At 42.0% G+C, this 26,032-nt stretch overlaps 1 protein-coding gene across 4 annotated transcripts in view; it reads right to left on the minus strand.

The window, feature by feature from the left end:
• The window catches only part of TBCE (tubulin folding cofactor E), a 439,454-nt gene that overhangs the window by 365,255 nt on the left and 48,167 nt on the right, over window positions 1-26,032 (minus strand). Inside the window, exon 1 of one of the 4 annotated variants that reach the window (XM_063443382.1) lies at window positions 4,390-4,485. The exons of the other annotated variants lie outside the window; for them this stretch is intronic. The gene's annotated coding sequence lies outside the window, so the exon portion shown is untranslated. Of the gene's footprint in view, window positions 1-4,389; window positions 4,486-26,032 lie in introns of those variants that run through there. 4 annotated transcript variants of the gene reach the window in all.

Here is a 26,032-nt window from a genome sequence, read left to right on the forward strand (position 1 = left end):
CGATAGGGGAGCCCAAGATAGAGTACTAGAATTAGGGCAGAAGGTGTTAGCTTTGAGGCCAGTTAAAAAGGATAAGCTACAAGCCGCATGGCAGGGACCATTTAAGGTAGTAGAACGGGTTAGCGAGACCACCTACATCGTGAGCAAATGCTCAGATGAAAGGCTGACCAAAGCCTTCCATGTGAATATGCTCAAACCATACTTTGAGAGAACAGAGGATGTGGGCGCCGTGTGTGCGCCCGCCACAGAAGATAGTGAGGGACTACCCCTTCCCGATTTACTAGACACCGCTCCCTGTACTATTGACCAAGTAAGCTTGGGTCAAAATTTAAACCCCCTGGAGAAAGGTGAGGCCACGCAACTGCTGCAGAGATATCAAGAGATGTTTTCAGCCACCCCAGGCTATACCTCCGCTGCGGTACACCGCGTGGAAACCCAGGGAGAGACGCCACTGCGGCAACAACCATATCGGATCCCGGAAGCAGTGCGTGAGAGTATGCTCACCGAGTTAAGGGATATGTTACAGTTAGGGGTAATAGAACCCTCGCAAAGTCCTTGGGCCTCCCCGGTAGTCCTAGTACCGAAGCGCGACGGTACCACACGCTTCTGTGTAGACTATCGGAGGCTTAACGATCGTACCATAACAGACGCCTACCCCATGCCCAGAATAGATGAGCTCTTAGACCGTATGGCGGGGGGGAACTACTTGACTACCCTGGACCTGTGCAAAGGTTATTGGCAGATCCCCTTGGAGCCTGCGGCCATCCCCAAGTCGGCATTCGTCACCCCTTTCGGGCTATACCAATTCAAGGTTATGCCCTTTGGGATGAAGAATGCCCCGGCTACCTTTCAGAGGATGGCCGATAGGCTCCTGGAGGGGTTTCAGGACTTCGCATGCGCGTATCTAGACGATATTGCCGTCTACAGCCGCACATGGGGAGACCATCTGGGCCATGTGTCCAGGGTACTCCAACGAATCCACCTCGCCGGGCTCACGTTAAAACCCGACAAATGTCACGTAGGTCTGGCCGAGGTACAGTATCTCGGCCACAGGGTGGGCTCCGGTAGACAGCGTCCAGAGCCAGCGAAGGTAGAGGCCATAGCGAACTGGCCCCAACCTAGGACCAAAACCCAGGTACTAGCTTTCTTAGGGACGGCCGGTTATTATAGAAAGTTTGTCCCAGAGTACAGCGCCCTGGCCAAACCCCTCACCGACCTTACCAAAAAGGCCCTCCCCAAACAGGTTTCCTGGACCCCAGAGTGCACGGACGCTTTCCAGAAGCTTAAAGCGGCATTGAGTGAGGCTCCTGTGTTGGCAGCACCCGACTACACTAAACAATTTCTTGTACACACAGATGCCTCCATGTTCGGACTGGGAGCCGTGCTAAGCCAAGTGGGCACAGACGGCATGGACCACCCGGTGGCATACCTCAGCCGTAAACTGTTACCCCGAGAGGTCAGCTATGCCACCGTAGAAAAAGAATGCTTGGCCCTCGTGTGGGCACTCAAGAAGCTACAGCCCTATTTGTATGGGCGGGCATTTACCCTTATGACGGACCACAACCCCCTGGTATGGCTTAACCGGGTAGCTGGAGACAATCCCAGGCTATTACGGTGGAGCCTAGCCCTTCAACCTTATAATTTTACTATGCAGTACCGGCCCGGAAAACAAAATGGTAATGCGGATGGCCTGTCACGCCAGACCGAACTGGACTCCTAAACCGCTACTTTTCTCGGACATCCCCAAGCCAACCCGACAGGGTCTAGGCGGGTATGCCGACCTATGGACTTATAGGGGAGCAGTGTGAAGAAATGACTATATTATTCGATATTTTGTTGCATAGTTCTTGTTTTTTTTGTGTACTTTTCATTCGGCAGATGGGACTGCCGAACCGAGACCACCCCTGGCTCACTTAACTTCAAAGCCGGCATCACTTTCACCCTCTATGTGTGCGGTCAGCGTTCGTACTGTCGAACGCCACGTGGCAGAGAAAACCGCGGCCATCTTTTTTTCGCCAAACAAAGGCAGCGGGACTTGGTCGTCGAGTGTCTGGAACTAAAATCGGACACTCGACTTCCCAAACACCGGTCTCCATCATGCGAACGCTGGAACTAGTGATACCGATTAGCTAGGAGAGCGCTATTCGGTACAAATATGCACACGAATGAGGGGAACAATCGCTGCTAGGAGCCAGGGGAATTCATTCGGTACTTTTATGCATTTCTTCCCTTTTTCTGAAGTGACCGGCAAAACCACACGAACCTCTGGAACTATTTTGGGCAGTCCGCCCCCAGTGGACCGGTCACAAAGGACTTCCATACTTTTTGCGAACCCCTGAACCGATCCGGGTGAAATTTGGATATGTTGGTCACCCGGATCGGGGCTATCAGGGGATATAGTATTTGTGGGGATACCCCAGGTATAAAGGGGTGTTCCAGAAATTGGGGAAAATTGTGAATTTTCAGCCTGGAGATAATTAGGTTGTCACTATATCAGACCTGATTATCTCCAGGACTAGGGGAGGGAACTGTCTGTTTGTATTGGGTGTGTTTTATATTTTTACTGTCCAGGATTGGATAAATGTTACTCCTCCCTGTGGGATGTCCCCTTGCATGGGGACCTGCATAAAAAGCCATGTGTGTGAATAAACGTTAGTTCTGCTTGTATCCTGAATCTGGACTCTGACTGTTATTTTGGAATTCGTATGCTGTAACAAGGGAATTATCTTATGCAGCTGTTATATTCCGTAGGGATTTCGTTCCTGTAACTACCGAACCGGACTTTCGCTACCTTAGGCTCTGACCGTCCGGGAGGAAACTACCGAACTCGGTTTGGTTAAACTTGGTTTCCTTACACTACTGAGTCAGATAGCTTATAATCCAAAATGTTAACAATACCAGAATTCTCTTGCCATTTCTCTTTCTCTGCCAGAGGTTTGTGATAATCCTGCTAGAGTCTGATGAGTTTAATATTTTTCTTCTTAAAAAGGTACTCTTGTTGCTTTTTGTAAAAATAGCGTAGATCATGTTCAAATTGTTCAGCAATATATATATATATTATCCTCACATAGATTTTGGAGTAGATGTTTTTTATGTTGTATGCTATATTTCTTGTTGTAGAGCTGGTGGATGAGATGGTTCCTTAGTTTCTCACTAGCGCGTTTACCCAGGTTTTCAGCATACTGTGATTTGTGCGTAGTTGCAAGTGGATTTTTGATTTTTAGGCCTTTAGCGGTCTTTTCTTGCAGATGGATAGAAAGTACATGTGGCTGTTTAGCTGTACTTCTTTTGTGGTCATCTTGTAGATTTGCTTTATTAGGCAGCTGTATGCGGTATCTTCCATAGTGATTAAGTAGATATTGTAGCCATATTAGTCCAGTGATTTAGATGTAAAAAAAAAAAAAAAAAAACATAACATTTTTATCTTGTAATACCTTTTTTTATTGGACGAACTGAATTGTTTTAGTCTAAAGCATTTCTGAGCAAGATGACTCAGAGTTGTGATACAGGGTTAAAGCGACATGAGTACAGATAAGACACAGGTTTGATAGACACCATTATCGCAGAGGGTCGTAAATATCTTGTGTGAAGATCATAAAATGAGTGGGGAAGGGAGAAAAAAAATAAGCAAACAGTGCAGAGGATGGTGCTAGAAGAGGAGAATAAAAACAAAATACTTATATTAAGAATGCATTAATTTCCATCCAAGAGTTACAAGATATGCATGAATGCCTATATCCAAAGGAATCCATGTTTAAAATGTAATGAGGCAAAAATGTGATTCTTTGTTGAACTAATTTCCATACGCCCACCCAGAATCCTTTGCAGTAGTAACATCACAGCAAATGTGTGATTTTTGTTGGAAAAGCAAGTCTTATGGCTTGACTGGTGTGCTGTTTTTTGTTTAAACATTGTAATAACTATCCACAGACTTCAGGTGGAAGGGGTTTTCAATCACAATTTGTTTCCCCACCATAACCTTTTTTTGGTTTTTGCTTCCCAAGCACTACCAAGCCTCAAAAGCAAACCAGTAAAAAGCAAACCAATCTCATGCTGATGATTTGCATTAACAATGAAACAGCGGTGCATGAGTGGTTCACTGGCTTTGTATATTTTCCTAAGTTGTGTTTCAAAGCTGTTGTATACAGCAAACACAGACTCAAACGAATCCATGTTTAGCCGGAAACATCCCCTTGAGGACCACTGACGGTCCTGAACAGTCATAACAGAGAATGAGCAGCGAGAGTGATCGGAGATCGCTTCCACCCAAATCCCGCTGTTACGATCTGCCAGGCATGCGAGGCAGATAGTAACAGCCAATTATGCCGTGTGAGCTACACATGATCTCTCACAATAAGCTGCTGTCAAAGTGGGTGTACAAACACTCACTATGACAGTGTTCTCTGCCTCTCTCTCCTCTGTATGGTTGTGAGAGGGAGAGACACAGATCAGATTGTGATAGTTTGTTAGCAGTTTCTTGTTGTCAAAGTGCCAGAACTTGTGAAAAAAAAGAAAAAAAAAAGTATTAAAATTCAATTTTAACCCCTTCCCTGCCAGATCCTGCTACAGCAGTGCATTTGTACGGTCTGTATTTTTTTTTTTTGCCCTTAATGTTTTTTTTTTTGTTTTTTTTTATAAGCGGCAAATTTAGGTCAGTTTCTTCCCCAAAATCTCCATTAGATTCTTTTTTACAGGAGTTAGTTTAGGGATTGCCGCTAAAGGTAGTTTTTTTCTATTTTGGCAGAGGGTTAGGTAGATTAAAAAAATAAATATAAAAAATAAATAAAACAAAACATTGTGTGTTAGTACTTTTTATAGCTGTGTACGTTTGTTTCAAACTCATTATGGTTTGCAGACACTGGCCTGCGCACTGTGAGAAAAAATTTCAAAGATTTCCCCAGACCTCTCATAGAGGCCAAATTAAAAATAAAGGTGAATGCAAAGCTCTGTGCAAAGCTGAAGTGCTTGCAATAAAATTTAAGGACAGGAAGGATGTTAACATGCTAACCACCATCCACGACGAAAGCATGTCAGTTGTCACTGTCCGAGGCAGAGTACAGACCAAACCTGTTTGGCTTATAACAGACACATGGGGGGTGTTGATTTGGCTGATGGGCTGATCAGCTGATGTAGCCATATCTTATCTTAAGAAAGACAAAAGCCTGGTATAAAAAGGTGGCTGATGCAAGTAGCAACACACAATTTAAGATCCCGCCAGCTGAAAAAAAAGCCAATCCCCAGAAACATTGCAGAGTATGTTATAAAAAAGGGAAGAGGACAGACACCCCCTTTTACTGTCCCGACTGCCTTTCAAAACTAGGACTGTGTATTGGAACATGTTTTAAGCTTTAGCACAAAGAACATACCTTTTTGTAATTCTTGATCCTCAATTATTTTATTTTTTGAAAGCGGCAAATTTTAGGTAGTCAGTTTCCTTCCCCCAAATCTCCAGTTAGATTCTTTTTGCAGGACTTAGTTTAGAGAATGCTGCTGCAGGTGCATTTGATACCTGCACATTTGTTCTTAAACCCCATAAAGGACCACTATAGTGCCAAGAAAACACTCATTTTCCTGGCACTATATCGCCCTGAGGGTGCGGGGAGAGGAAAGGGGAGAGGAAAGGGGTTAAAACTTACCTTTCTCCAGCGCCGGGCGGGGAGCTCTTCTCCTCCGAGCCTCCTCCTCTCCTCCCATTCGGTTGAATGCGCACGCGTGGCAAGAGCTGCGCGCGCATTCAGCCGGTCTTATAAGAAAGCATTATCAATGCTTTCCTATGGACGCTTGCGTGCTCTCACTGTGTTTTTCACAGTGAGAATCACGCAAGCGCCTCTAGCGGCTGTCAGTGAGACAGCCACTAGAGGATTTGAGGGCTGGATTAACCCATTTAGAAAAATAGCAGTTTCTCTGAAACGGCTAGGTTTATAAAAAAAAAAATGGGTTAACCCTAGCTGGACCTGGCACCCAGACCACTTCATTAAGCTGAAGTGGTCTGGGTGCCTAGAGTGGTCCTTTAAGGATGGCGGGCGTGCTATGCTGTCCTTGGGGACCCGGCTCTAAATGCCGACGATAACGGTGGGGGGGACTCACCTGGCAACCCAGGGAGTCCCTCTGCTGCTGTTCCGGCCCTCCTGGGCCATGTAATCGCGTGGTACTTGCATTGCCGTCCATAGCATTTTCAGCAAGGGGAGTGCGTGTAATGACCTTGGGATGTCTACTATTGCAAATGGTATGCCATCATGGGAGTAATTCTCATTCCTGGGCTACCATACGATCTCAAAGGCAACGTAACCAATCTGGTGAATTTCAATGTGAAAAAACTGAAACGCAAGATTTGACTCTCTACCATTTGAAAACACCATAAAACCTGTACATGATGGGTACTGTTATACTCGGGAGACTTCATATTAGGGTTTCAAAACAGTAAAACATATCACAATTATATGGTCTGTGTAAGAGCCATTTGTGTGTGAAAAATTCAAAAAATGTCACTTTCACTGATACATTTTACTGTTTGAAACACTAATATTTGTGTTCAGCAAAGTCTTCTTGTATCTAGTGATATATTACGTATATACTTATGTATATACAATACCAAACAATTTTGCACTCCAGCTATCCCTTTTGATGTTGCCTGGTGCTCGGCTGCACAATAAATAGATGAATGGAAAAAAGCCAGCACTCTAGGACTTGTGAAAAAAACTTCTCAGGTTTATTCCAATAGTCAACGTTTCAGTTCAATCAGAACTTTCTTCAGGACATGAATATTTGATATTTACAATATTGACCTTATATAAGAAAAAACTCACTTACCCAGACCTCAATCACCTGTATGCCGGCGTGTAGCCATCACCACTGCACATGCGCGATTAAGCTCTGCCCCTATTCACGTCACTTCCGGGTGGCGTGTTTCTAATCACCTGTGTATTGACGTACATCCATCACCGATTGTGTGCGCGCATGCTTATATATACTTATGAATATAGATATATATTATTTCGTTCTAGGTCTATTTTTACATCAGCAAGAAAAAGAGAAAGAGAATAAGGTTGCGCGCAAAATATATTAAAGGACCACTATAGGCACCCAGACCACTTCAGCTTAATGAAGTGGTCTGGGTGCCAGGTCCATCTAGGATTAACCCTTTCTGCTGTAAACATAGCAGTTTCAGAGAAACTGCTATGTTTACCTATGGGTTAATCCAGCCTCTAGTGGCTGTCTCATTGGCAGCCGCTAGAGGCGCTTCCGCGCTTCTCACTGTGATTTTCACAGTGAGAAGATGCCAGCGTCCATAGGAAAGCATTGAGAATGCTGTCCTGTGGACTGGCTGAATGCGCGAGCGGCTCGTGCCACGCATGCGCATTCAGGCGATGACGGTAAAAGGAGGCGGAGAGTCCCCACCGTCTAGGGAGCCTGGCGGTGGAGAAAAGGTATGTGTTTAACCCCCTCCTCACCCTAGAGCCTGGCGGGAGGAGCACCCTAAAGGTGCGTGGGACCTAGAGACCTTATAGTGCCAGGAAAATGAGTATGTTTTCCTGGCACTATAGTGGTCCCCGTAATTCACCTCTTTCATATTAAATGCACCCACACTTATATATAATTTTATTCAGGGTAAACAGGGCTTTCATTTAACATCAAATATTTAGGTATGGAACATAATTTAAAATAAATCAAATATAAAAAAATGGGAGAAAAGATTTTTTTACATTTTCTTAGTTCTAAGTGACATTTTAACTGTGAATGTCAAAATACTGTTTGCATTTATTGCAATAAAATACACATATTTGTATTCAGCGATGTCTCACATGTAAAACAGTACCCCCATGTACAGATTTTATGGTGTTTTGGGAAGTGACAGGGTCAAATATAGCATGTTACATTTTTCAGTTTTTTTCACATTTAAATTCGCAATTTTGCTTATGTTGCCTTTGAGACCATATGGTAGCCCAGGAATGAGAATTCACCCCATGATGGCATACCATTTGCAATAGTAGACAACCCAAGGTATTGCAAATGGGGTATATCCAGTCTTTTTAGTAGTCACTTGGTCACAAACACTAGCCAAAGTTAATGATAATATTTGTTTGTGTGTGAAAAATGCAAAAACTAATTTGAACGCCAATTTTGGCCAGTGTTTGTGTCACACCACTAACTGCATTTATGTTCTTACATGCCCGTGCAATATGCACTATGTCCGTAAAACTACTCGGCAGGTGCATATCCGTATTGAAGAGCATGTGCGTAACATAAAAAGAGGTTTTAAGGAGCACCCCCTATCCTCCCATTTCATTCACAAACATCAGGGAGATGCTACCAAATTACAATTTATTGGGATAGAAAGAGTTAGTAGAAACTGGAGGGGTGAAAATCTGGACAATAAATTGTCAAAACAAGAAATGAGGTGGGTGTTTAAACTGAAATCGCTGTTCCCTAGGGGTTTAAATGGAGAATTTGAAATCTGTCATTTTCTGTGAATAAATTATAATGCTTCTTTTGTTCTTTTCTAACTTCTCTTTTTCACTCAGCAGGCACCTTATAAAATTGCCAGTCTGTATTGAGCATAGGAATTGAGTACTTTCGAAATGAGTATAAATATAGATCTGTACTGTCTACTTTAAGGGATACTGGAAAAGCAAAGGTCTTTCCTGCTGTCTAGAATTGATCACTTGTATGTAATTTGTAATGTTTATTTAGAATTGATTACCCTTGTGTAATGTCTATTATGTATACCTATAAAAACTTAATTCAACGAAGTAAGAAGATGTCTCTTTGATAAAGCTCTGTAGAATTACTATGTGGAATAATTTAGATATGGTCTATGTATATATTTGAAATAACTGCGATTAATAACACTTTGATGATTCTGTTTTTTTAATATGTGGCACTGAATATAATTAATTTAGTGTGGTTGCTGGAAGGGGTTAAGTCTATTTTAGTGGAATGAAGTTTACAATTGTGTAATTGAATGATTGAAAAAAGATCGTGCGAAACCACGCCCCCAGCCAATGGGGTGAGAGAAGGGCGGCACTATGAACTTAAAAAGAAGACTGGAACCCCATGACGTTGTCGGAAGAAGCCTGTGGAGGCGGGCGAAACGCGTCACACGGACGTCAGTGGAGGACGGACCCGGAAGCGATCACGTGACCGGACTACAACCAGGAAGCGTTTTCGAGTATATGTGTTTTATGCTTTTATGTGGGTGACTCTGCGAGTTCATACCCACCACATCCAAAGTAAGGGTTTTTAACCTATTTTGTACAATAAACCTAATTGTGATATTATTCAATTGGGGGTCCTGCCCTTCTTCCTTTTATACACAGCACAACAGAATCATCAGTGGACATATCCTCTGGATTACCCTGCAGTGTGGGAATATCCCCTCTCCCAAGGAGCATTTCAAACCCAGAGCCAGGGGTGATAGGGCTCTGGGACATGTGAGTTTTTTTCATATAACTCCTTTTCCCCATATTACTATTATCAGATGGTCTGCACCATTATTTGTTTCTTTGTATTTACAGATTAATTTAGCGCGTTCTTTTTGGTAATTATTGTTCTGCTTTTCACAATTTTTTGTGCATTGTATTTTTGAACGCTGCCATATTATCTGCATGGGATTTTAGCGCTCACACATTGGTTATTGTGTTTGTGACTAAGTGGCTACTAAAAAAGACTGAACATAACAGATTTTCAGTACCTTGGGTTGTCTACTTTTGCCATCATGGGGGTAATTCTCATTCCTGGGCTACCATACGGTCTCAAAGGCAACGTAACCAATCTGGCAAATTTCAATGTGAAAAAACTGTAACGCAAGCCTTATATTTGACTCTAACTTTTGAAAACACCATAAAACCTGTACATGAGGGGTACTGTTATATTCAGGAGACTTTGTGTTTCAAAACAGTAAAAAGTATTAAAGCAATAATATCGTCAGTGTGCCGTTTGTGTGTGAAAAATGCAAAAAAACTTCACTTTCACTGACTATATTATCGTTGTAATACATTTTACGGTTTTGAAACACAAATATTTGTGTTCAGCGAAGTCTCCCAAGTAAAACCGTACCCCCCATGTACAGGTTTTATTGTGTCTTGGAAAGTTATAGGGTTAAATATAGTGCTAGCAAATTAAATTCCCTATAATTTCAGCCTTGGTTGTCAGGCAGATCCTGCAAATTCTAATTAATAAAAGGACCTAATTATGTAAAATGATATATATATATGTTTATATATAAAATTCTCTCTCTATATATATATATACATACACACACACACATATATATATATATATATACATATACACATCTCCGAAATAATCAGCACTCCCAGGATTTATAAAAAAGAAATTATTCTTTACTCCACAGGTCGACGTTTCAGCTCCACTTGGGAGCTTTCATCAGGACAGCAAACATAAAACAAATGAAACACACATAGTTTAAATAAGAACATCAATCAAAAAAGAACTTTCAATTCAGTGTGTATGAGGCTGGCCTTCCCTCCTCTCGAGCGTCCGCACAGGCACCACCGGGATCAAGCATCTCATTAATTGCGCGAACGTCATCAGCACGTGACATCGTTACCATGGAGATCATGACACGGATATCGTCTATCGCTCATCCTCCAGTGTACTTCCTGGACGCCAGCATTCTCGGTAGTCAGGGAGATGCCGGCGCATGCGCAGGTTGCTTACTCCCCCGGTCTAAGTGTCTGACCTGCGATCGGGGAGCTGATTGCCAGCATTCCTCACAAGCTTAGACCCCCCCTCTCTCGGGATCTGTTATTCTTTTCTTCCGGTCTTCTTTAGTTTTCTTTAAAATCATAAGACAAAGACAGCTCTGACCAGCGGAGGAGCAAAGTGTGCTTTATTTCCGCTGGTCAGAGCAATTTTCCCATAATCCTTACCTTTCCTCTGTGTTCCCGCGATGCTTCCTGTCATTTTTGACGAAACTGCCGAATTGCGTTCTAACTGAATGAGAACAGTATGATAGTTTGTTTTAGAACGCAATTCGTCACTTTGTTCGGATCGGAATTTCATTCGAATGAATGAAACTCCGATCCTATTCATTGCTGTGGCTGCATCTTGCAGCCGCTTAGTAGATAACTCCCTAATTCCCACGGTTTTAGGGAGCTATCTACTAAGAGGCTGAAAGACCTAAATTGGCCTTTCAGCCAAATTTACTAACACTAAGTAAAAATGACTTAGCATTAGTAAATAATATGCCCCTACTCGCTATACCGCGAGTAGGGGCATGTCTAGTAAGCAGTGAGCAGCCTGCTGCTGTTCACTGTAAAAAAAAAACAAAAACTATTGGCCCCCACCCCTAAACGACGGGTGGGGGCCCTAAAGTAAAATAAGGGAGGGAGACCTATTCTTCCCCCCCCAGCCCCCACCCCTGAGCGGTGGGTGGGGGCCATAATGGTAATAAGGGGGGGGGGGGCTACTGTCCTCCCCCCCACGGCCCCCACCCCTGGGCGGCGGGTGGGGCCATAATGGTAATAAGGGGGGACCTACTGTCCTCCCCCCCGGCCCCCACCCCTGGCACTAAGGCACTAAGTCAATCCCCCCCCCATCAAGGTGACTAGGGGTCCCCAAGCCCCTAGTCACCCACCCCCCACCCAAATAAAAATGCCCCTACCTACCCCCCTCACCCTAAAAAATAGGGGGGAATAAAATTGCTAACCTGTAAAGTAAAATTAAACTTACCATTCGACGTCTTATTTTTTCTAAAATCTTCATTTTTCAGCCCCAAAAAAGGCCAAATAAAAAACCATCATACCCGTCGAACTAAAAATAAAATAAAAAACCCGAGCGCAAAAAATTAATCCATCTTCACCCATGGAGGGCTCCGCGCAGACTGAGCTCCGCAGGGCGGGGGAAGGCTTATAAAGCCTTGCCCCGCCCTGCAATTAGGCTAAGAACACTCTGATTGGTGGGTTTAAGCCAATCAGAGTGCTCTTTGACACAGAGCACTGTGATTGGATGGATTTCAAGCCATCCAATCACAGTGCTCTGTGTCATTTTACAAGCGTGGGAAAGTTCTTTGGAATTTTCCCACGCTTGTAAAATGACACAGAGCACTGTGATTGGATGGATTTCCCCTTATTACCATTATGGCCCCCACCCGCCGCCCAGGGAGAGACACAACCTCGGAATAATAAGGCAATAATTCCTTTTCCTTTTCCAATGACATAACACGTCCACTACCAGAACTTGCCAGGCAATCACTAAAAATTGGCACATTATGGAAAATGATAAAAGCCTTCCATAGAGCTTCCGTAACAAACCAATGTTTTCTTTTAAAAACAGCAAAAGTCTAAGGGACCTTTTAGTCCAGACTGATCCGGTTCAAAGCTATATGCCCGTGAATAAGAATACAACGGTTGTATAAGATGTTTAGGCTGCGTGACCTGCGGTCATCTCATTCCGGTTAAAAGTTTTAATCATCCACACACAGGACAATCATTTACAATTCAACACAGGATCAACTGTCGTACCGACTTTGTGATTTATAAGTTGTCTTGCCCGTGTGGGCTAAATTATGTTGGTAAGACAGAAACTGACCTTTGCGAAAGGATAAGGGGACACAGGTCCAGCATCAGGCTAGCCTATAGGGACCATTAGTCCGACAAACCAGTCGCACGGCACTTCCTGGATAAGGCCATCAGGGAGGGGTGGGGGAGGGGACAGGGGGGGAAGGAAGGGAAGGGGGGTGAGGAGGAGGGGAGGGCAAGGATAAGGGGGGGAGGGGGAAAAGAGAGAAAAAGGAGGAGGGGGAATAGAACAAATATCTAAGAATATGTAACTATATATATGCAGAGCTAGCCCCTAGGGAGCCCTGACCTTGACCCGGATGAGAATAGCTGCCCACCCCGAAGAGCAGCCCACTCAGCCGACGACACGCCACAATGACTATCACAATCGACAGACGACTACACAGTTCCAGGCCTCTCTTTGCCTCCGGTATCACCAAAGCCGACCCGGCCTGCGGGACGGGAGACGTGGAACACAAAACCTACACACAAACCCCCGAAATACGGACACACACTGATGTGAGTCCAAACACTACACCTGGGAACCAAAAACAGGTGGACCGCGCGCTTCCTGCGCCAGTCCTGTGCAGGTGCGGTCTAGGCCTGACACCCCCTGACGGACGCCTATTTTGCACTGGTGAAGAGGCAGGTAGGTTGCTCTCCACAGAGTATACCACCCAACGCCTCAACCACAGGTGTCAAGTCATAGCGGACCCCATAAGTGGGATCCTATTTAAACCCTATATTTAGGGACCCTCCGCTCCCCACCTTTTTTTTTCTCTCTGATTCTTCTCTCTCCTCTCTTCCCCCGCGCCTATTGCGCTGAGGGCCCGGTGCTTCCTCCCCTCTCCCCGGGATGGTCACCTCGCCTCCCTCCTTGCCGCGGGATGTGGGGTTTGCACCGGCGCCTCTCCGGCTATGGTCGAACAACGCGCGAGGCCTCAACACGCCTGAACGGAGATCTCAACTGCTGCGCTCCCTGTGGGCGGAGAGGGCATCGGTTGCGTTCCTGCAAGAGACCCATATCAGGGGGGATGCGGGACAGAGACTGAGGGACTCGAGGTACCCCCAGGGATTCTTCGCAAGCCATCCGACAGCCAAGAGATCCGGGGTCGCAATCCTGATAGCGAACACGGTGCCATTCGAATGCACCGGGCAATTGGCCGATCCCATGGGAATGGAAAACACACACAAGATGTGGAAAAAAATGGCGCTATATAGTATATATAAAAGTATAAAAAACAGCTGCTAAAAACACTCCGTGGGTACTCCTATAAACCCACCACACATAAAAGACCACCAAAGACAACAAGGAAAACCTAAGTTTTCTTGAGTGTAGCGCTGAGTGTGTTATAGAAATTGAAAAGGTGAATCTATAAAGTGCTCTAATTGCACTTACTCTTTATATCGCACTTTTGTACATAGAAATAGAAAAGAAAAAATACAAATGATTGTGCAGTATATCAAAATAGATTGAAATATGATGTGAGTGGTAGAGATAAGGTGTAATCCACTCACATTCTTTAGAGCCTTTTACAGCTGTAAGGCTCTAAACTTCCTGGTGTCTGTGTCTTTTAGGGTAGATCACACGACCCCTCTCTCACGGTATACACGTGCGCTTTCCTCCACATTAGATAGGAAAAAGACACAGATAATCCACTCTAAGCGTAGTATTTCAGATACTGTTAATACCAAAATGAATAAAGTGCAATGTTGCTCACCTTGTTTAGAGCCCTTGTAAACCGGCTCTAAGTATATGGGCCTAGTGTCAATTTGTGGGGTGACACTACCCCTCCCTGGAATCACTTGGACAGGATATGGAGTTGATAGGTATTGAAAAATATATATTTATTATAATAATAAAATTATTTGAATACAAACTACTAAAAAATAACAAAATTAAAATTCCATATGGATTATACAAATATAGTAAATTGCCAAAACGCGTTTCACTGTCAGAACGGCTTCCTCAGTCGGCTCCTAGTCATCTTCTCCGTTGTTGTGCTTTTTATGTGTTTCAAATAACCGCCAAAATCATCTATTCTCCGGTCCGGTGTGTTTTCTGTGACGCGGGCAGATGCCGCCGCGTCACTTCCTGTTCCTCGTACTACATTCCCCATAACACCTTGCGTGCTTTGACGTCACGTCCGGTGGACGCCAAGGGGGTTATGGGTAACCGAGTCCGTAGTAGCGTCATTTAAAAGTTCATTTTAGTCCGTAAGTGCACAATATATCGTTATGGATTAATATGGGAGAAAAAAATAACAGTAATGACACAAATAATTCACTATCATTTCGAATTAGACATTTAAAGACAAAGATGAACGTGTGAAACAAAAACATTATCCAATATTAATAAATTGATTTTTCCTGTTTCTTTGTTGATCGTTATTAAACTGTCTATCATTTCTAATGGTGTGCAAGCTAAAAATTATTATTTATTCTTTGAATTTTAGAAAGTGGACAAATCTTGTCTGCAAACTTTATTAGTAACAAACATGAATAAAAATATTTCTCATCAAATATGTTTTTATGTATTTTTCTTTAATGGAGGCACTCTAAATATTGTTAAAAAAATAATAATAATAATTTTGTGAAATACTATGTTATTTTATTCCAATGTTAAAAAATCCTTGATTTGTGTTCAAAAAATGAAATGAGAATAAATATGGAATATATAAATAAGCTTGGTGGCTAACAATAGGGCCTTAAAGTGATATTGCCTATTTTAAATGCAACACTTAGTTATTAGTTCAAAATTATTTTAAAGGATCCAATTAGGCTTTTTTAACAGAATGCTGTGATTTTAGAAGAACTAGTAAAATAATGTTTTTAAAAATACAAGCATAAAAAAACGGAGTTAATAGTAAGATATGAATGGTTGGATGAAATTAGTAAATTAAAACTATAAGAAATGACATAATTCAAAGTCCGCATTTAAGCCTAGAGGGGCTAGGGTATTCAAATTAAAAATCCATTTTGTCTCTGTTTTACCCAGTTTTTTTATTTCGTCTTCCCCTCTCCAGTTTAAAGTGACCTTTTGAATGGCGAAAAAATCTAAAAATTGAGGGTCATTGTTGTGAACTGTTCTAAAATGATTTGAGACACTATGTTTCTCATACCCTTTTTTTATATTTCTTATATGTTCGTTTATTCTCGCATGTAAAGGACGCTTCGTTCTACCCACATATAGGAGATTGCAAGAACATTGTAGTAGGTATATGACTTTCTTTGAGAAGCATGTGGTCATTTCTCTTATTTTGTATATATTTTCTTTCTTTGAGTTAAACAAGTCTGTGATGTGTCTTTTTACACTCTTTGTATTCTTACATGCTGAGCATAATCCACAACCGAAAAAAACTTTATTTTGAAAAAAAAGGAGTGGGTATCTTCTCTTTTATATGGTTATGTACCAATTTTTGTTTTAAATTGGGCGCTCCCCTATACACAAATCTAGGTCGTTCAGGTAGAATGGAATATAGCATTGGGTCATTTCTTAACATTGGCCAATGTCTATTTATTATTCGTTTTATTTTGTGACTCTCCTGAATAACCCTTTAACACCGCAGCCAAATGTACAAGTTGTGAACGAAACAAAATGTAAACAAAACCTGGCATTTGCTCTATATGTCTGTCCAACCGTAATTCACCTCTTTCATATTAAATGCACCCCCCCTTATTATATATCATTTTATTCAGGGGAAACAGGGCTTTCATTTAATAACAAATATTTAGCTATGAAACATAATTCAATATGAAAAAAATGGGAGAAAATAAGATTTTTTTTATTTTTTTAGTTATACATGACATTTTAACCGTTTGCTTTTACTGCAATAAAATACACATATTTGTATTCAGCAAAGTCTCACATGTAAAACAGTACCCTCTATGTACAGGTTTTATGGTGTTTTGGGAAGTTACAGGGTCAAATATAGCGTGTTACATTTGAAATTAAAATTCGCCAGATTGGTTACGTTGCCTTTGAGACTGTATAGTAGCCCAGGAAATAAATTTACACCCATAATGGCATACCATTTGCAATAGTAGACGACCCAAGGTATTGCAAATGGGGTATGTCCAGTCTTTTTTAGTAGCCATTTGGTCACAAACACTGGCCAAAGTTAGCGTTAGTATTTGTTTGTGTGTGAAAAATGCAACAAACGCCAATTTTGGCCAGTGTTTGTGACTAAGTGGCTACTAAAAAAGACTGGACATACCCCATTTGCAATACCTTGGGTTGTCTACTATTGCAAATAGTATGCCATCGTAGGGGTAATTTTCATTCTTGGGCTACCATAGGGTCATATAGGCAACGTAAGCAATCTGGCGAATTTTAATGTGAAAAAAATGAAACACAAGCCTCATATTTGACGCTGTAATTTTTGAAAACCCCATAAAAAATGTACATGAGGGGTACTGTTGTACTCGGGAGACTTAACTGAACACAAATATTTGTGTTTCAAAACAGTAAAAAGTATTGCAGCAGTAATATTGTCCGTGTAAGTGCTGTTTGTGCGTGAAAAATGCAAAAAACATAACTTTTACTGGCGATATCATCGTTGTAATACATTTTACTGTATTAATATTTGTGTTCAGCGAAGTCTCCCGAGTAAAACAGTACCCCCCATGTACAGGTTTTATGGTGTCTTGGAAAGTTATAGGGTTAAATATAGTGCTAGCAAATTAAATTCCTTATACTTTCGGCATGGGTTGTCAGGCAGGTCCCGCTAATTGTAATTAATTAGGATACCTAATTATGTAAAATTATTACATAAATATATGTGTAGAATTAATATATGTATATATATACACATACGTATATATATATATATATATTTTTTTTTTTTTAAATATTTTTATATAGGTATATATACGTATATATTTATGTATATATATATATATTATTTCGTTCTACGTGCATTTTGATATAAATATATATATATTAATATCACAATACAGTTAGAACGAAATAAAACACATCTATATATTTTTTAATATTTTATTTTTAATTATTTTTTTTATTTAATTTTTTTACGTATTTACATATTTTTTTTTATATTATTTATAAATATATATATATATATATAACAATAATTATATTTAATCAGCATCAGTCTACGTGTAATTTGATATTATTATATTATTATATTATTTGATGTGTGTATATATATACTTAGATCATATATATATATATATATAACATATATATATGATCTAAGTATATATATATATTTTTTTTACACTTATTTAATTCATTTTAATTTTATTTCCAGCCAGCAGGGGGACCAACTGTCATTACAGTTAGTCCCCCTGCTGGCAATGCCTGAGCCAGCTATACCGGCCATGTGATTGTGAGGTCCTCGCAAGGACCTCACTCTCACATGACCGGGAGAGACCGGAGGAGGAAGATCTGCCGCGGGGGGCTCCCTGGGAGTCCCCCCAACCGCGATCGCCGGCGTGGGACCGCCGGCGCCCGGGTAAGTAAAAAAAAACGGCGGGTGTATATTTACGTCCTGCGGCGTTTAGAGACGGTTTTAAAAGGACGTAAATATACGTCCGCCGGACTTAAGGGGTTAAAGTTGCAGATAAAAGGTAAGATATTGTGTGCATTCTTAATTTTTGTATTATATTTTAATAAGGAAGATCTTTCCATGATTTCTACTTCTTTAATAGTATTTAAAAGAGAATTCTCCTCATACCCTTTCTCCATGAATTGGTTTTTAATTTTTATAGCTTGGGTTTCGAAAGTGCTTATGTCAGTGCAGTTTCTACGTATCCTCATCATTTGTGCTTTCGGGATATTATTCAACCAAGGTGAGAAATGACAGCTATTTAGAAAAATATAGTTATTCACATCTACGGGTTTAAAAAAAGTTTTTGTCTTGATAAGATTGTCTTCTATAAAAATTGTGAGATCCAAAAAATCTACACTTGTTTTACTATATATAGTAGTTAATTTTACTCCCCAGTCATTTGTGTTTAAAAATGTTAAAAACGACTTGAGGAGATCCTCTGAGCCGTTCCAAATAAAAAATATGTCGTCTATGTACCGCTTATAGGAGACCAGGTTCGCTCTCCAATCTTCATTGTTATTAATATATTCCTCTTCCCAAAAGGCCATGAAAAGATTTGCATAGCTCGGAGCGAACCTGGTCCCCATAGAAGTACCGACTTTTTGTAAAAAGAACTCATTATTAAACCAAAAATAATTATTATTTAAAATGAGTTCTATTCCTTCTGTTATAAAATTGATTTGTTCCTCAGGATAAAAATTATCTTTATTGAGAAAAAATTGTGTTGCTTCTATTCCTTTAATGTGTGAAATTATTGTGTAATTGGCCGATCCCATGGGAAGCTCTCTTTATTAAAGGTTCCATCACAGGCACTACATACACATTAGCAAGCATATACGCAACACCCGACAGCATAGATTCCTCAAGAAAACGCTGCTTAAACTCGAACAATTTCAAGACGGATTACTACTGGTAGCAGGGGACTTGAACGTCGCACTAGAGCCGCGAGTGGACACATCTAAGGGAGCTAGCTTCCTTCCACGACATAGTTTGCAAGACATCAAAGCGACCCTACGCGGGGCGGGCTTGGTGGACTGTTGGAGAGCTCGTCACCCGAGCGACAAGGATTATACATACTACTCCACAGTCCACAAGCGATACAGCAGTCTGGACTAAATCCTTATGGCCCAGGAATCCCTATCCCTACTTGTGTCAGCCGAGATTAAAGCGCTCAAGTGGTCTGACCACCACCCCATACTAATGACTACAGCCTCCCCCCTGCACCGACCCACAGAACGCCACTGGAGGATGAATCCTAGCGGACGTCCCAACTGTCGTGGGAATTCGCTCCGTACTGACCTCGTTCTTCGACGAAAATGAAGACCAACACATGCCAGCCCTGACGTTATGGGAGGCACACAAGTGTGTAGTGCGGGGGCACCTCATTAAACTGTGCACCCAACGTAAGAAGGAGCAACGACAGCACATGGAGCAGCTTGCCTGACGAATCTCGGAACTAGAAGCGGCTCATAAATCCACGCAAAAAGACGACGACTATGCTTCTTTGCTAGAGGCCCGGAAGGCTCTCTGCGATATTCTACACCAAAAGCTTCAACACACTATCCGAAAGTCTCACCGATTTTTCTACGAATATTCCAATAAATGCGGACGGCTCCTGGCACGCATGCTACAGAAGAAGCTACGGATGTGCCATATTTCCAAACTTAAAACTAGGGAACAAACGGCGACCCAGCTCCCAGATAAAATTATTGAATCATTCAGGGAATACTACCACGCCCTTTACAATCTGCCCACGGAGACCTCTCCTGATTCCATCCACCGCAGAGAGCGACGGATTACGAAATACCTCTAAGAACATGTTACTAAAACGCTGAGCGGAGACACAGCAGAAGCACTAGAGGCTCCCATCTCGATAGAGGAGATGCAGGTGGCGCTGAAGGGCGCTAAACTCAATAAGGCTCCAGGCCCAGACGGACTGCCCATCAAATACAAAAAGGAATTCGGAGAGGTGCTGCTCCCCAAACTATTAACAGGCCTTAATTCTCTCCTGGAGGGGTGAACGTTCCCGAGAGACTCACTTATGGCAACAATAACAGTACTACCCAAGGAAGGCAAAGATACGACCAATATAGGCGCCAGTTATAGACCAATATCGTTACTGAACGCTGACCTTGACCTGAAGCTCTTTACGAAGGATCTGGCTACACGAGGTTGGTGGAATCGGATCAAGTGGGATTTATACCGGGAAGGGAAGCGAGAGACAACACCATCCGCCACCTTAATGTCATCCACGTGGCCAGAGTAAGGACCAGAAGCTCGTAGTGCTCTCCACCGACGCAGAAAAAGCGCTCGATAGGGTAGACTGGCGATATCTGATGACGACGCTACAGGCGATGCATGGATATCTTCACTGTATACGATCCCTATGGCCAGAATAAGGGTCAACGGGGCTTTGTCCGAGCCGATACACATACATAAGGGTACGAGACAGGGCTGCCTGCTCTCCCCTCTCCTGTTTGCCCTCTCCCTGGAACCATTCCTGGGGGCGGTCAGACGGGACGGGGGAATAGAGGGATTCACACTGAAAGGATCGGTCCATAAGGTGGCAGCATATGCCGATGATATGCTATTCTTCGTCAGCAATCCCCTGGTCTCCCTTCCAAACTTATTGAGAGCTTTCGCAGAATATGGACGGATTTCCAACATGAAACTGAACAAGGAAAAATCAGAAGCCATGCCCCTGTCCATGACAGAAACGAATGTGGCACATATGAAATCCCAATTCACATTCACTTGGTGCCGGACAAAGCTAAAGTACCTGGGGATCTGGCTCACCGCGGACCTCTCGCAACTCTATGCGCACAACTTTGCCCCGATGATGCTCACGTTGAAAAACGATCTGACAAGATGGTCCGGCCTGTGCGTGTCATGGTTTGGAAGGATGAACGCAGTTAAAATGAACCTATTACCGCGCTTACTGTACCTCTTCCATACCATACCAATAAGTATACCCACGACTTTCTTCCGACACATGGATACAGCCATCGCCAGTTTTATCTGGCAGTCCCGAGCCCCTAGGCTCAAGCGAACACTGCTACACCAACAAAAGGCCCAGGGGTGAGTGGGACTCCCTTCCCTGTTGACCTACTATAGAGCAACGCACCTGCTCCGCATAGTGGACTGGCATGTCCCAAAGACGTGCAAGAAATGGATTCTTATGGAACAAGCTCAAGCGGAAGGGAATATACCAGTGACAAAATGGTTGAGCGGACATCTGAGGAGCCTGCGTATCCGGACTCACCCATTCATCGGGGCAACGCTGAGAACCTGGAACCTCATTAGCACCAAATTCTCCCTGACCACAACACCCGGACCGCTGACCCCACTCACCTATAATCCCGAAGTCGCGGGGGGACTCACACCACAGGACATCGAGACTTTCGGGACGACGGATCCGCCACATATGCGACAATGGTGCGCAAATGGTGAGCTGAAACAGCTACCGGAACTAATACAGGACAGAACACCGACGGGCTTAGAAAGACTACGCTACCTTCAGGTTAAAGCTTACTACATGTCACACAATGGTAAGCGCCTGTTTCACAGGCCGCTCACACTATTTGAGGAAATCTGCCAAGCAAAAGCGCACATAGCCAGAGGCATCTCTACGATCTACGCACTACTCCTAGCCGCAATCCGACCTGGGCCAGCAAGATCTATGGCAAGGTGGGAGGAAGCCACCGGCGTCCCTCTTACGGAACCACAGTGGATGAAAATCCACATACTGACACACCAAAGCGCAATGAGCTCCAAACACAAGGAACTTAATTACAAGCTAATGACCGGATGGTAAAGAACGCCCGAGAGGATACACAGAATGAATGCAGACGCACCCAACACCTGCTGGAGATGCGGAGAAGAAACTGTATTTATATATTTAATCAATATCCTTCTACGTATATTTTGATAATATATATATTTAATTATATATTTATATTAATATACACTTAGACAGTGTATGTGTACACACACACACACACACATACTTAGATCATATATATCATATAAATGATCAAAGTATATTTTATTTGTAACTGTAATCTATTTTATTTTTAACTAATATTTTATTTTTCACAGGAGAGGGGCAGAGACAGTGTCAGCCAGTGATTTCACATCACTGGCTGACACACAGGATCAGTGATCACAGTGACTGGCTGTCACTGTGATCAACCCCTTCAGATCACAGTAATTGGCCACAGGGGGAGTGCCTGGGTGGCCAGGCATGCCCCCACCGCGATTTGCAGGGGGATCCTACCTGCAGTTACTATGTGTCAGCCAATAGGCTGACACATAGTAACTCTGATCGCAGTGACAGGCTTTCCCCCCGACTGCGATCTGCAGCGGCCATGTGCCACCGGCCACGTGGGAGGCAAGACTGCCCAGGGCATTCTATGCCACCCTGCGGCGCTTAGAGCCATCCAAATAGGGTTGGCATAGAACACCCTGCGGTCTTAAGGGGTTAAAATATACCAAAATAAATATAATAAATAATATGTCTAAGGTAAAATGTCCAGTTAAATATATAAAATACAGATAAAATGCATTTAAAAAAAAAAAAAAAATCTTTAAGAGGAACAGCCAATCTTGATAGGATAAAAAACGTTCTTGAAGGATTTCTTATCGTTCCAGAGGTATATGCAAGACACAGAAAACAAGGGAACTCCAATGGTATAGTAAATAATGCAAAATGGATATGGAAATAGATGGGATATATTCTACTCACATTTACCAGAGCTTTATCCAGCTCTGGTGTGTATAGCGTGAAGTGAAATGATACTCACTTCTGGGATATATGTGGAATGTTATTTCTCCAGATATTTTCGATGGTGATTATTCCAAAACCAGAAAGGTAAAAAATGGCAAAATAGTGCTCACTGTAGCAAATAATATTAAAATACTTAAAAATGGAGGAAACTTACTCAAATTTTTCTGGCAGACTCACTGCTTGATGGATAGGGCGCTGGTGGTATATTCCCCACCAAGGATTCTTTTGGTCCTTGTATGAAAGAGTCAGGATTAAAAGATATAAAAAAATTATTTTTGTCTATGTGAATGTGATCGTGAGGTCCTTGCAAGGACCTTGCGATCACATAGCCCAGGAGGGCCGTAACGGGAGCAGGGGGACTCCCTGGGATGCCAGGTGAGTCCCCCCACCGGGATTACCGGCGTAGGATCACCGGCAACCGGCTAAGTGAATAGGACGGCGAGGATGTGCTATGCCGCCCCCCTGGCGTTTAGAGCCAGGTCCCCAAGGACAGCATAACACGCCTGCCATCCTTAAGGGGTTAAAAAAAAGTTTTCTGGCAGTAACATATAACCAGCTGGCCAAAATTTAAAAAGCAATGTGTGGATAAAAAAACTGAATTAAAAAATTACCACCACACATTTTCTCAGAATGTTTTGGACAAAATGGTTGGGGAAAAAAGTAAAAACACCCCATCTTCTAGAACGTTGGATGTCTACTTTATAAAAATCTATACTTTCAGAACATAAATTTAACTTGGGGGATGTAAAAAAAAAAAAAAAAAAATGCACCACACTTAACATGTGCCTAGCAAAGCAAGCAAAGTATATTAATCCAAAATTCGTTACTGTAAAATCATGGCACACCAATGCATGGGGGGCATAGGTGTATTTAGGGGACTTTGCGGAAAACAAACTGGGATGTTTTCTGACAGTAACATATAACCAACTGGCTAAAATCAAAAAGCAGAATTCAAAAATTACCGCCATGCACTCTCTCTGAAATTTTCTTAGCACAATGGTTGGGGGAAGGATGTTAAAACATCCCATATATACACAATACCCTGGCATGTCTACTTTATAAAAATATATACTTTCATGATGGTAACATTAACTGGGGGATGCAAAAATACAGCAAACTTAAGATTGGCAAAGCATACCTATATATCACGTTTAAAAACAGACATGCACAAGTCTCTATCGTGGAATTTAGCCCCCCAAACAACCCAGCAAACCTATGCATGGGTGGTATCCCTGTAGTCAGAAGATGTTGCTGAACACATATTGGGGTGTTGTTAGTCAGTGACACCTAACGGGATGTGTGAGAAAAAAAGAAAATTACTACCCAAAAGTCGGTGTTAATTTACATAGTTACATAGCTGAAAAGAGACTTGCGTCCATCAATTCAGACATCCTCACATCTGTTTTCTGCTGTTGATCCAAAAAGAAGGCCAAAAAAACAGTTTAAGGACCAAACTTCTGGAATAAAAGGGAATCATGACATGTCACACATGTCATGTGTCCTAAAGGGGTTAAAGCACTTCCAATTTTGCAACAAACTATGGCAGTCAAATTTATCCTTGGATCAAGAAATTATTACCCTACATTGTATAATTATGACCTTGAATATTCTGTTTTTGCAAGTATGCATCTAGTTGCCGTTTGAACATCTGTATGGACTTTGATAAAACCACTTCTTCAGGCAGAGAATTCCACATCATTGTTCTTACAGTAAAAAAATTAAAATAAATAAAATACTTTTTTTTTGCCTTAGACAAAATCTTTCTTCCAGTCTAAATGCATGACCTCGTGTCCTATGTAAAGTCCGTTTTTTGAATAGATTTCCACACAATGGTTTGTATTCGCCCCAAATATATTTGTATAATGCTATCATATCCCCTCTCAGGCAACGTTTTTCTAAACTAAAAGGGTTTACATTTGTTAACCTTTCTTCATAGCGGATACGTTCCATTCCTTTTATTTATTTTGTAGCCCGCCTCTGCACTTTTTCTAGTGCCATAATATCCTTCTTTAGAACAGGTGCCCAAAATTGCACAGCATATTCAAGATGTGGTCTTACCAGTGATTTATAAAGAGACAAAATGATATTTTCATCCCAAGAATGAATGCCCTTTTTCATGCATGACAATACCTTACTGGCCTTAGCCACTGCGGATTGACATTGCACATTGTTGCATAGTTTGATGTCTATAACAATTTCCAAGTATTTTTCGTGTGTGGTTATGCCTAATTCGCTTCCATTAAGGGTATACGTTGTTTGTGCATTCTTTACGCCGAAGTGCATAACTTTGCATTTTTCAACATTAAATTTCATCTGCAATTTGAGTGCCCAGTCCCCAAATCCATCTAAATCTCTCTGCAGCAAAGTAATACCTTGCTCACATTGTATTACTTTACAGAGTATTGTGTCATCTGCAAACATTGAAACACGACTTTCAATGCTTTTTTCAAGATCATTTATAAACATGTTAAATAGAAGGGGTCCCAGAACAGAACCCTGAGGGACACCACTTGCCACCTCTGTCCAGCTTGACAATTTACCATTAACGACAACGCTTTGTACTCATTTTGTAGCATTTTCATCTAGACCGATTTCTTTGAGTTTGAACACTAATCTATTTTGTGGAACTGTATCATATGCCTTGGCAAAATCAAAATAGATCACATCCACTGCAACACCCTGATCTATACTTCTACTTATTTCTTCATAGAATGCAATCAAGTTAGTTTGACATGACCTGTGCTTCATAAAACCATGCAGATTTTTGCTGATAACCATGTTCTTCTCAAGGAATTCTTGAATATTATCCCTTAATAACCTTTCAAATACTTTTCCAGCCACAGGTCATTCAGTGCATGAAAAGTGTTAAAATACCACCATTTAAAATACCCTGGGTTGTTTACTTTTCAAAAATATATGGTTTGTTTGGGGTAAAATACATTGGCTGGCTTCAAAATTGTCCCAAATAGGACGCGGGCACAGGCTGACTACATATCAAAATTCCAAGTTGGAAATGGATATGCACACGTGCCAAATGTGGCCTTTTAGCCCCCCCCCCCCCCCCAACACCCGACAAGCCTATGCATGGGTGGGCATCACTGTACTCAGGAGATGTTGCTGGACTGTGTTTTTTTGGCAGCAACACATAACAG

Source organism: Pelobates fuscus, chromosome 2 (genome assembly GCF_036172605.1).
Source record: "Pelobates fuscus isolate aPelFus1 chromosome 2, aPelFus1.pri, whole genome shotgun sequence".
NCBI classification, from domain to species: Eukaryota; Metazoa; Chordata; class Amphibia; order Anura; family Pelobatidae; genus Pelobates; species Pelobates fuscus.